This window comes from Biomphalaria glabrata, chromosome 7 (assembly GCF_947242115.1).
Source record: "Biomphalaria glabrata chromosome 7, xgBioGlab47.1, whole genome shotgun sequence".
In the NCBI taxonomy this organism is placed as follows: domain Eukaryota; kingdom Metazoa; phylum Mollusca; class Gastropoda; family Planorbidae; genus Biomphalaria; species Biomphalaria glabrata.
Window position 1 is genome coordinate 24593853 of NC_074717.1, and position 10867 is coordinate 24604719.

At 37.2% G+C, this 10867-nt stretch overlaps 1 non-coding gene across 1 annotated transcript; it reads right to left on the reverse strand.

Moving 5' to 3' along the window:
* Nucleotides 1-4250: 4250 nt before the first annotated feature.
* Trnap-ugg (transfer RNA proline (anticodon UGG)) lies at nucleotides 4251-4322 on the reverse strand. The gene has a single exon. It is a non-coding gene; the product is annotated as a tRNA-Pro (tRNA).
* Between the last annotated feature and the right edge of the window lie 6545 nt (nucleotides 4323-10867).

Here is a 10867-nt window from a genome sequence, read left to right on the forward strand (position 1 = left end):
AAAAGCCGCTATTAGGTTTGTGCAAAATGTCCGTCTGTCCGTCTGTCACACTCAGATCTCGAAAACTAGAAGAGATATGAAAAATATTATTTCATCATTAAATGCGGCTTGAAAAGTTTAGGTGCAACGGCTACTTTTGGTTTTCTAAAAGCAAACCGTTTAATTTATAAAAGTAATTATGCAAGCGATTTTTTCAAAAAAATACACCAATTCTAAAACAATTACGTAAATGTAAGGGAGGCAATGTTACAATATGATAACAATGGAGAACGACTTTTGTGTATTTTCAGTATCACCAAGTCAAATATATTTTTAAAATGTACAGGAAATGTTTACAACAAATATAAATAATAGTTAAAGATGTTTTTTCTAGTCAACTAGCTGCTAAAGCAAAAAGAAAACATTTCTGTTTGTTTATAAAGGCTAATAATGCACTTTGTATGTAAATATCTCGCACATTTTTTAAAATGGACCTTTTATGCAGCGACTTTCGTGCAGTAGCGTAACGTCGCATCATGTTGTGGTGCTAAACCAATTCCTTAAACATTTAAAAAAAATCAGATTTTATTTATTTTTTTGTTTAGTGCCCCCATCCGAATAAAAAAAGATTTTTTTTGTGCGTTTTGTCTGTTACTCGGTTTGTCCGTCACGATTAGATTAACAAATAACACTAGAGGCTCTTCTAACTTGTAATAGATTTTATTTCCATGCTTAAACATAGCAAGAAACACATGATCTTTAAAATATTGTTCCGGTTTTTTATGTAAATAAAAATATCTATACTGATTTATATTTCATTAACTATAAAGTTGTTCCGGATATTGTTTTATAAAAAATAATTTATGTCAAATGATTGTTTGAAATCGCATAATTGACTAATATTACACTTATATTCTTTGACACTACGTCCCTATAGTTTATTTATCAATATCAATTGTTCCGAATTTTTAACTTAAAACAAATTTATGTCAAATAATTGTATTTGTTTCAAAAATATCGACAATAGGTTATTCAGGATTTTAAAATAAGAAAGTAATTTACTAGAAACGATTATTGAAGATCACTTTTTAGACTTATTTTACAGTTAATTTTCTTGCCGAAACATAATAAAAGTTGTTTAATCGGTAAAGAATTTCCGGATTTTGTTTCGAAAAAGAAATCGACCTACATTACCTTAATTTTCTTACAAATCGTCGCCAAAAATGATCCGAAGTTTATATGAAAAATCTAATAACGCTAATAAATGTTTGAAATCCCTCTTCTAATAAATAAAACACATAATTTTCTCATTTACGAAAATTGGTTGTTCCGGATTTTAAATGAAAAATAGTTTAACTCTATTTATGTAAAATCGCACTTCTCTCTTACACTACATTTAACTTTCTAGCTAAAACTTAGGAAAATCTAATTATCGTTAATATTATATTCCGATTTTTAAGGAAACAGCTTCCTGACACCAAAGTAAGGTTTGAAAAAATCTCCATAAGGCTATGGTGAATCTAATTTTCATAACAGACCATGCCACAAATTTAATTAACGGCATTTGATTAATCTGGAATTCTTATTTTCTCTCACTATAAATATATAAACATCCGGAACAATCTATTATAGAAACTTAAAACTAATGCGATGTTTCGGAAGGGAAATTAAATTTTAATCAGATTTTCAATAGTTTTTAGTCTTTTTTTTCTCGCTATTAACATGATGGACAGACAGACTGACAGACAGACAAAACAAAAATAAAAGCGTCTTTAATCCTTTTATATATATATATATATATATATATATATAACTAGCCCATGAATTGAAATGCTAAAAGAACAAACTCGGTGCACCAATGTCTATGATCCCTCGAGGAGCTGATCGTATAGAAGAAATTTTTTATCTAACTAGGACGTGTGACGTAATAGAATTTTTTTTCATTTGACGTCATATGGAGTTAATTCTTTAAATGAAATGCTAAAAAGATCTCACTCTGTGCACCAATGTCTATGAACACTCGACAAGCTGCTCGTATAGATGATATTTTTTAGTCTAACTAGACCGTGTGACGTAGTGGATCTTTTTCCTTTGACGTCATATGGAGTTAATTCTTTAAATGAAATGCTAAAAGATCTCACTCGGTGCACCAATGTCTATGAACACTCGACAAGCTGCTCGTATAGAAGACATTTTTTGGTTTAACTAGGACGTGTGACGTAATGGAATTTTTTTCCCTTTGACGTCATATGGAATTAATTCTTCAAATGAAATGCTAAAAGAAATCACTCGGTGCACCAATGTCTATGAACCCTCAACAAGCTGCTCGTATAGATGATATTTTTTAGTCTAACTAGACCGTGTGACGTAGTGGATCTTTTTCCTTTGACGTCATATGGAGTTAATTCTTTAAATGAAATGCTAAAAGATCTCACTCGGTGCACCAATGTCTATGAACACTCGACAAGCTGCTCGTATAGAAGACATTTTTTGGTTTAACTAGGACGTGTGACGTAATGGAATTTTTTTCCCTTTGACGTCATATGGAATTAACTCTTCAAATGAAATGCTAAAAGAAATCACTCGGTGCACCAATGTCTATGAACCCTCAACAAGCTGCTCGTATAGATGATATTTTTTAGGCTAACTAGACCGTGTGACGTAGTGGATCTTTTTCCTTTGACGTCATATGGAATAAATTCTTTAAATGTTAAAACAACTCGGTATAGTAATGTTTATTAAACCTCGTAATGTGACTCGCATTTTAAAAAGACATAATAGCTAGATTTAGATCTAATCTAGATTTTTTTACACTAGATCTAGATTTTTTTTTACACTAGAGCTAGATTTTTTACACTAGATCTAGATTTTTTTTTCTTACACTAGAGCTAGATTTTTAAAACTAGATTTAGATTTAAGTTCTAATTAAAATCATTTGCGCGGAATCTAGATCTAGAATTTCTTGGTCTAGTTTAGAATGTTTGTTGTTTTACATGTTTAGGATGTTCCTTCAGAGTTGTAATCCAAACCTTTTGTAGGACGACGGGGGATGGGAGCGGGCAGGGTTTGAACCTGGGACCATCGATGAATCCAAACGACAGTCCAGTGCGCAAACCGCACTACCAGACAGCCATGATTTAGACTAGATCAAGATCTATAATTTTAATTTCTAGGCTTAAAGTGTAGATTTTTATTTCTAAAGTATAGATTGTCAATATTGCAATGTTATAAAATACTAAAACTAATCTACTATTTTAATATTTCATACTGCAATTAGTCTATTAATTATCTAGTGTTTTTTTTTAATATAAATCTTATCTAAATTACATCTACATTATCCCAAATATATATTTTAGATCTAGATCTAGTAGATATAGATATTGAGAGTGCTAAATTAGTAGTTTAATTTAGGTAGATCTACATCCTCATTCTAGTTCCATTTAAATGAAAATGCTCAATAACAAAAGATTATCTAAAATCGCTCTTCTGACATATTGTACATATCCGGTAGTTGTCATTCCGTAATGTGTAGGTATATTATTTATAGTAGGCTATTAGTTTGTAACCAGTTTGTCATTAGATTAAGAGCAATGCCTGGTCGTGCGGTTAGCGCGCAGGACTGATTATCTCTACGGTCTCGGTTTCATACCCTGCTCGATGCCACCCTCAGTCGATAAGGGAATATGCGGATCTGACAGGGATCCGTCTCCCACTGGGGCCGCCTCTGAGTTTGTGTGGCAGCACAAACTCTCTTTGTAATCTTGTTGTTATTGACTTTATGTGCTATCATCGAACATGAATTATGCAAAGTTTGAACTTGATCCAAGTACGGAAAGTGGAAGAAATAAAGTGACAGACGGAGTGAAGTAATATAAGCTTTTAAAAAAAAAAAAAAACAGACTCTGAACCGTAAACCAATCTTATCTAGGTTAGGCTACTGCGCTGACAATTATAATATTTTAACATTACCTTGAAGTCTTGTGAGAATCCCACTATGACACCCAGAGTGTAGCTTCTGAAAGTAATAATGAGGTTGTTCCTTTCAGTTAACGAGAGATGTGTGTGTTCATTTGATTTCAAGTATTAGTTGAAGATGTCAAATATATCTCACGATTGTTTTAAAACTGTGAAGTATTTCAACAGTAAATTGAAGGATAGATGTACAAGAAAGGTGAGAACTAGAGAGAGGGAGAGAGGGAGCGACAGATTTTTTTCCTCTGGATTAAAACAAATATAATGTAAGAAGTAGAAAAAAATAAAAATGTTCTCTAGGGCTCGTCCGGGATTTGAACCCGGGACCTCTCGCACCCAAAGCGAGAATCATACCCCTAGACCAACGAGCCACGCAGATATCTGTAATGAATTACAAAGATTATCCTGTAGCACATTGTAAGTTAGATTATAATCGATTGAAAGTATATATACACACACACACACAACACATACACAAGCACTTGGTCACGGGACACGTGTTTCTTTTTGAAATAGCAAAGATAAATAGATAGAGACATAAAAGAAAAAGAAAAATATTTAAAAAAAAATGTTTTGTGAATAGGAAAAAACAAATGAGAACAGAGAGGGAGAGAGAGAAAGAGAGAGATGTAAGCGAGAGAGAGATGTAAGAGTGAGAAAGAAGAGAGTGAGCATGTTTTTTTTTATCTTTACCAGAATTTCGTTCAAAATCAAGATTAACGACATCAAAGCAATAAGCCCAAAACCTCTCGCAGGCGAATAGGATTCGAACCCGGACCCACGAGACGACTGATCATAGCGCATACCATACAAGCTGGCAGCTGAACATGAAAGAGGTCTTCAGGACAGAAGGCTCAAAAGTAAAGTAGCAATCATACATAAAACACTGAACCATAATCTTCAAATACAAAAACAAAATTTAACAAAATACTCTGAAAGACACAAAGATAAAGGCACATTCCTCGTCCCATATGCTAGGACAAATTTGTACAAATACTCCTTCTTCCCTAGTGCTATTAGAGCATGGAATGGCTTGCCTGAGCTAGCCAGGAAAACCAGTGACTTGGCAGAATTTAAGTCATTGGTTAATATGCATGACTAAATGCATGACGCGTAGGACGTAATCATCTTCTTTTTTGAAGTAACGTCTGTATTATATAAGATAAGATAAGATAAAGAGGTGAGTGAATACAGACTGAAACGTGAGAGAGAAATGGAGATAAAGAAAAAGAGAGAAAACAAAGAGAGCGATAAAAAGAAAAGAGAGAGAGAGAGAGGGGGGCTAAAGAGTATAGTGTAAAAGTAGAGCGTAGATTAGATAGAGAAAGAGTAGAGAGAAAGAGTAGAGAGAAAGAGTAGAGATTAAACAAAGAAAGAGAAAGAGGTCAACAAACAAATAAGGAGAAAGTGACATTCACCACCAACAACAACAAAACGTCCACTGTTCGATACTCTCCTAGAGAAAGACGTCTTCTGGAAGTGAAACATATTTCATAGGAGACGCTGCTGTCTGTAATCACACATCTAAAGAGCAAGTCATGTGTGCCTGGCATGTGAACGACGCCCCTGGAAATGTGACGTGAAGGGCGCCCTGACACCCACCGGTGACGTGGGGGCTTCTCTCTGCCTTCATTTTTTTTATGTGACGCTAAAACACTCCCAAGCCATCTCGTCATCTCTCTTGTAAATACTCCCTTTCCCCCCCCCTCCTCTCGTCAGCCAAAACAAATGGAGGATTAAAGCTATCTCTCAGACTTCCGAAGGCAGGCCTACATTTTTCTCACATTGGGGTTTCAATAGTGAGTGTCGTGTGGACTTAGTGAAGCTAATTGCATTGACTGCTTCATTCTCGCGCCGCTTCACTTGGCCGTAACTAGAGATGAGAGGGGGGGGGAGGGAGGGGGGGAGACAGATACTTGAGGCAATAAGAAGCATTGTGGGGATGGGGGGGGGGGTCAACAGCTCCCTGAGATATTACTTCTAGTCTCTTGTGTTATGCTGAGGTTTAAAAGGGGAAGGGAAAGAATCGGGGGGGGGGGGGAGTGGATGGAGGTGTACTCAGAGGCGCGTGCTTTTGTGCTTTCAGGCTCGTCTTGATCTGACAGGGCCACAAGCCCCGGGCTAGCCACGTGACCCGTCCCCGCCGTCCTACGCCCACCTGTGAGAGATCGATGATCTTCGCAACGTCATCGGCACGTGGATCGAACAAAAAGATCCCCGCCCCTTCCCCTCCCTGCACACACCGTCTGTCTCGGCCTTGCTTTGGCCCCGCCATGTTTGATTGTGTTTTGATGGGGCGGCGTCACGTGCGCGTCCCCCTTTGACCTCGGGACAGAGCATGCGCAGAATGCACGCTTGCTATCGGACGAGGAAAAAAAAGGGGGGCCGGAAAAACAATACAAGCAATAACCATGAAGATAGTGCCATAATGCTGACTGGCCTAGGGTTCAAACCTTCAATGAATATCAGTCTCTTAAAATCGGAGCCCTTCCCCGCGCCCACGGCGATAAAAGTCTCCCCAATCCACGCCACACTCCTCGATAATTACATCGCCCAGGAATCGCTATGACCTCTGCCCAAACCGTGTCGCGTGGATGATCGTAGCGAAGTAATCTTAGTCTCAAGGTCTTTGGAGAGTCCCAGTGACACGCGCTAATGAAGAATTTGGACTAACAGTCTGCGCAATTTTCTAAGAAAAAAAAAGGGAAGCAATCCATCAATTTTTGATCCACGAATTCACAAGTGTTGTCTGAAAAATACCATCAGGACCGAAGTGTTTGGTTTCGTTTATAATTTTTTTTTTCATTTGAACGTCATGATGTCAGAGTTGTTCAAAGTGGACAAAAAAAGAAACTTAGACACAAGAGAAGTTCGTTGCGCTTAGAAAGTTGACAATAAACATTGACGCAACACACGAGTGTCAAGTTTGTCGCTGGCTGAAATCTCGTTTTGTGTAGTGGCACATCGCTTTCTGTAGTTATGAAAACGTCTCGGGTCTCACTATTAGTCGGGTCTCACTATTGCTCTTTAACTTTTTACTTTCTGTCTTTTTCTTTATTTCACTTGGCAAAAAGGAATTTTTAAAATTAAAAACAACAACTTTATTTTTTCATGTTAAAATGCGAAACTTATTTGTTGAGTGGTCTGCGCTCTGACTGTCGATATATTGCCTGGTTCACCCCCTGCCAGTCCCAATGTCTAGGGATCAGCTTTCAATTGTCCATTGTCAACTCTCGGACAGAAAAGTACGTCCATTGAAACAAAATAGCCGGTCTTTCGCCATGACCACAATAGCAGAAGAATTACCCCTCCCCCCCCCCTTTCCGATAATTCTACTTGCTCCGCACAATATAGAAAATACGAAAAACATGCATATATGTAACCCTGCCGGACCAAATAAAACAAAGGACGTTTGGGCCACGAGGCCTTCCGGCAGGGTTACAAATATGCATGTTTTATTACGTCATTGTTTGTTGTTTATGTTTTATGCGAAAGCAAAGGATCGGACGGAAATAAAAAGTTAGTTATATATGTATACCTACAGTAATTTATTATTAATCTGTAACAACAGAACATGGTGTCAGAAGTGGTTTAAGATCTTGTGTCAGATCTGGTGTTAGATTAGGTGTCAAATCTAGTGTCACATTGCTTTAAAGTGCTGGTAACAGGTAGATCTAGATCTAGTGGTTTCTAAATTGCTAAAAGTACATTTTATTTGTGGTGTCGTTAGTTCATTTGTTAAACTCAAGTTCATGAAACACTGAAAGTGTATTGGTCATTTAAAGACAGTATTCATGAAGAGAATGGAATATTGTTTTATGAGAACAGAATTATAATTCCTTCAAGTATGAGAAGTGAAATTCTTGACAAGTTGCACATAAGTCATTTTGGTCTTGAGAAAACCAGATCGAAGGCAAGACAGAGTGTGTTTTGGCCAGGATTGTCTAAAGATATTTTTTCGACAATAATGAAATGCTCAACATGTGCAATGTTCAAAAGAAATAATGTGAAGGAAAAATTGCTACCTCATGCTGTACCAGACAGACCATGGAAAAAGGTTGCGACAGATTTGTTTGAATGGCGAAACAATGACTATTTGCTAGTTGTGGACTATTTCTCCAAATATCCTGAAATAAAACGACTGGAGAACAAAACAGCAGAATGTGTTATCAGGGCAATGAAAGGTATTATTGCTAGACATGGTATACCAGAAGAAATAGTGAGCGACAATATGCCATTCAACAGCTATCAATATAGAGAGTTTGCTTCTGAATGGGGTTTCAAGATAACAACATCAAGTCCCAGGTACCCAAATGGACAAAGTGAGGTCTATGTTGTTATCGTAAAGCAGATATTCAACAAAGCATACAAAAGTGGTAAAGATCCATATCTCGCTATGCTCGAGTATAGAAATACTCCGATAAGCGGACTGCTTTATTCGCCATCACAACTGCTGATGAGTAGAAGACACAGGGACATCATTCCAACTGATCCCAAACTATTGAAACCATCGGTAGCTGAAAATGCAGAGACATTACTCAACGAACGACAGAGGAAAAGCAAAGTGAAATACGATGCAAAAGCAAGGATACCTAAAGACTACTTTGTCGCTGAGAAGGTGAGAGTTATTCTAGGACAAACATGGCAGAAAGCAGTCGTCATTGAGAAACATCCATCACCCAGATCTTACATAATAAAGACAAATGATGGAAAAACATACAGACGAAATCAACGATTTTTAAACAAGAGCTACGAAGAAGACATCTCTGGTTACTATGATACCGACGAGGACAATGAACAGCAAACTGTTAGAAAAAACGAAACTGACAATTATAAACCAACATCTAGAGTACTTGTTGTGCCGGTCAAGACAACCAGAAGTGGTCGAGTTGTCAAAATTCCTTGTAAATATAAGTCTTAAGAACTTTAAGAGGAAGGATGTGATAATAGCTTCAAAAGGAAGGATGTACTAATAGTATATGATATTACGTCATTGTTTGTTGTTTATGTTTTATGCGAAAGCAAAGGATCGGACGGAAATAAAAGTTAAATATATATATATGTCTACCTTGATAAAGACAGTCTCGTTATTATCATTATTAATTAGTAACGTCTACAGTAATTTATTATTAATCTGTGACAACAGAACATGTTTTTCGTATTTTCTATATAGTCGTTTACCCCTGCAGCAGTAAATCTTTGTGTGTGTCTTTTTGAGTCTTTGCTTCGAACAAGTAAGAAATCTAAAATAAAATTTCAAAATGGTCTCTGGATCCATAAATAGCAAGAACGCAATTCTGATTTCACGTTAATTGCGGACTCGAAATTAACCTAAGTTTTGACATGACCAGACATTATAGACAGACGCCATCTCAGCGGCTATTTAAAGCAGACACGTTTCTTTATTTTAAACACACCTTCGTCCTTTTGTGGAGGTAGAAATTTTAAATCAACAATTTACAAAGTGTCTTCTACACAACTGTGCCAGGTTGTTCCTGGTAGTAGTACACTACCTATACTAGACCTGTAGCCTGTACCCATCACAAGACCGTGGGTCTCTACCACTTTCAGATAAGATCCCCAGTAGCAACTACTGTCAGAACTCCAACATCACTACAGCCTGAGTCGAAGTCAACTGACCAATCTGGATGACCAACGTCCGAGACTGACATCAGACCACAACGCTTTGTTCTTCCACCTGTACCTACAAGTAGATAGGGTTAAACACTAGAAAGATTTGTTCACTCAGTAGAACGCTATCTGTGGTGAAAGCTTTTCATTGGCCTCTACTTACACATTGATTATCTATGTTACTTCAAACATTGTAAGCCCGCTACCCTTTCTATGTTTGTCCATAAAATGATTCATCTATATACCTTATACACATCTAGTCTGTTCTTTTATTTCGTTCTCTGTGTGCCTACAGAACAACACTTCTAATGTAAACACGGACAGCGTCAATTTAACTTCCCTAGGAGTTAAACGGCAATATTAAAACTCCTTACCACAGCGGCGGCCTTAGGGGTTGGCGAATGAGGCAACTACATCAGGCCACTGCCTTTGGTGTGGGGGAGGGGGGATGCGACAAAGAGAATCTTTTATCACCGTCAGCTCATCGTACAAAAATTCGTGGCCCTGATATAACACCCACCTAGGGCACCGCACACTGCAAAAGACACCTCTGCAGACGCCACAGCAAGGCCCATAGCACATTACTCGGAAAGAAAAATAATACGTACTGCTGAAGGGGTGAAAAACGTCGTTAAAGAAAAGCTCTAATGGTATTACCGATTGAAATGCTGATTTTGAATGGATTTGGGAATACTCTTGTATTTGTTTATTGTTATAGATATACTATTTAATCAAAATATTTGTGTTTGTTAATCAGCTTGTAATCACAACACATTTCCAAGAGGGATCAATAAAGCGACCCATAGTCTTACTCTTCTTGTTTTGTCGTAACGAACTCTACAAAGCCGAGAATCACATTTTGCGTCATCAGAGCCGTCAAGGACATTCCTTTGAATAAAACAAAATCTAATTAGTATTGAAAACTATCCACAAAAGAGGACACGTTAAACACAAAAACTATTTTTAGTTTCTATTTCAAAAATTCAAAAGTGTTGGCAACTCAAACAAACAAAAAAATCAAAAAAAAAAAATTAAAAAAATCAGGACACGTCAGATATTTATGGGTGAAAAAAAACGGGCAATCAAAATAATTGTTCCTGACTGCTATTTATTTCGGATTTAAAGGGCTATATGGGGTCAGCTAACCAACGACGCGATGTCCATTCAGGGGTCATTTGGGTCCGTGTCACGCGCAGGCGAAGCCGTGACCGGCGCAAGTGGACAAATAGTGCAGGCGGGCCATGGATTCGAATGACAAGATGTCAACAATGGCTTCTCAAAGAAG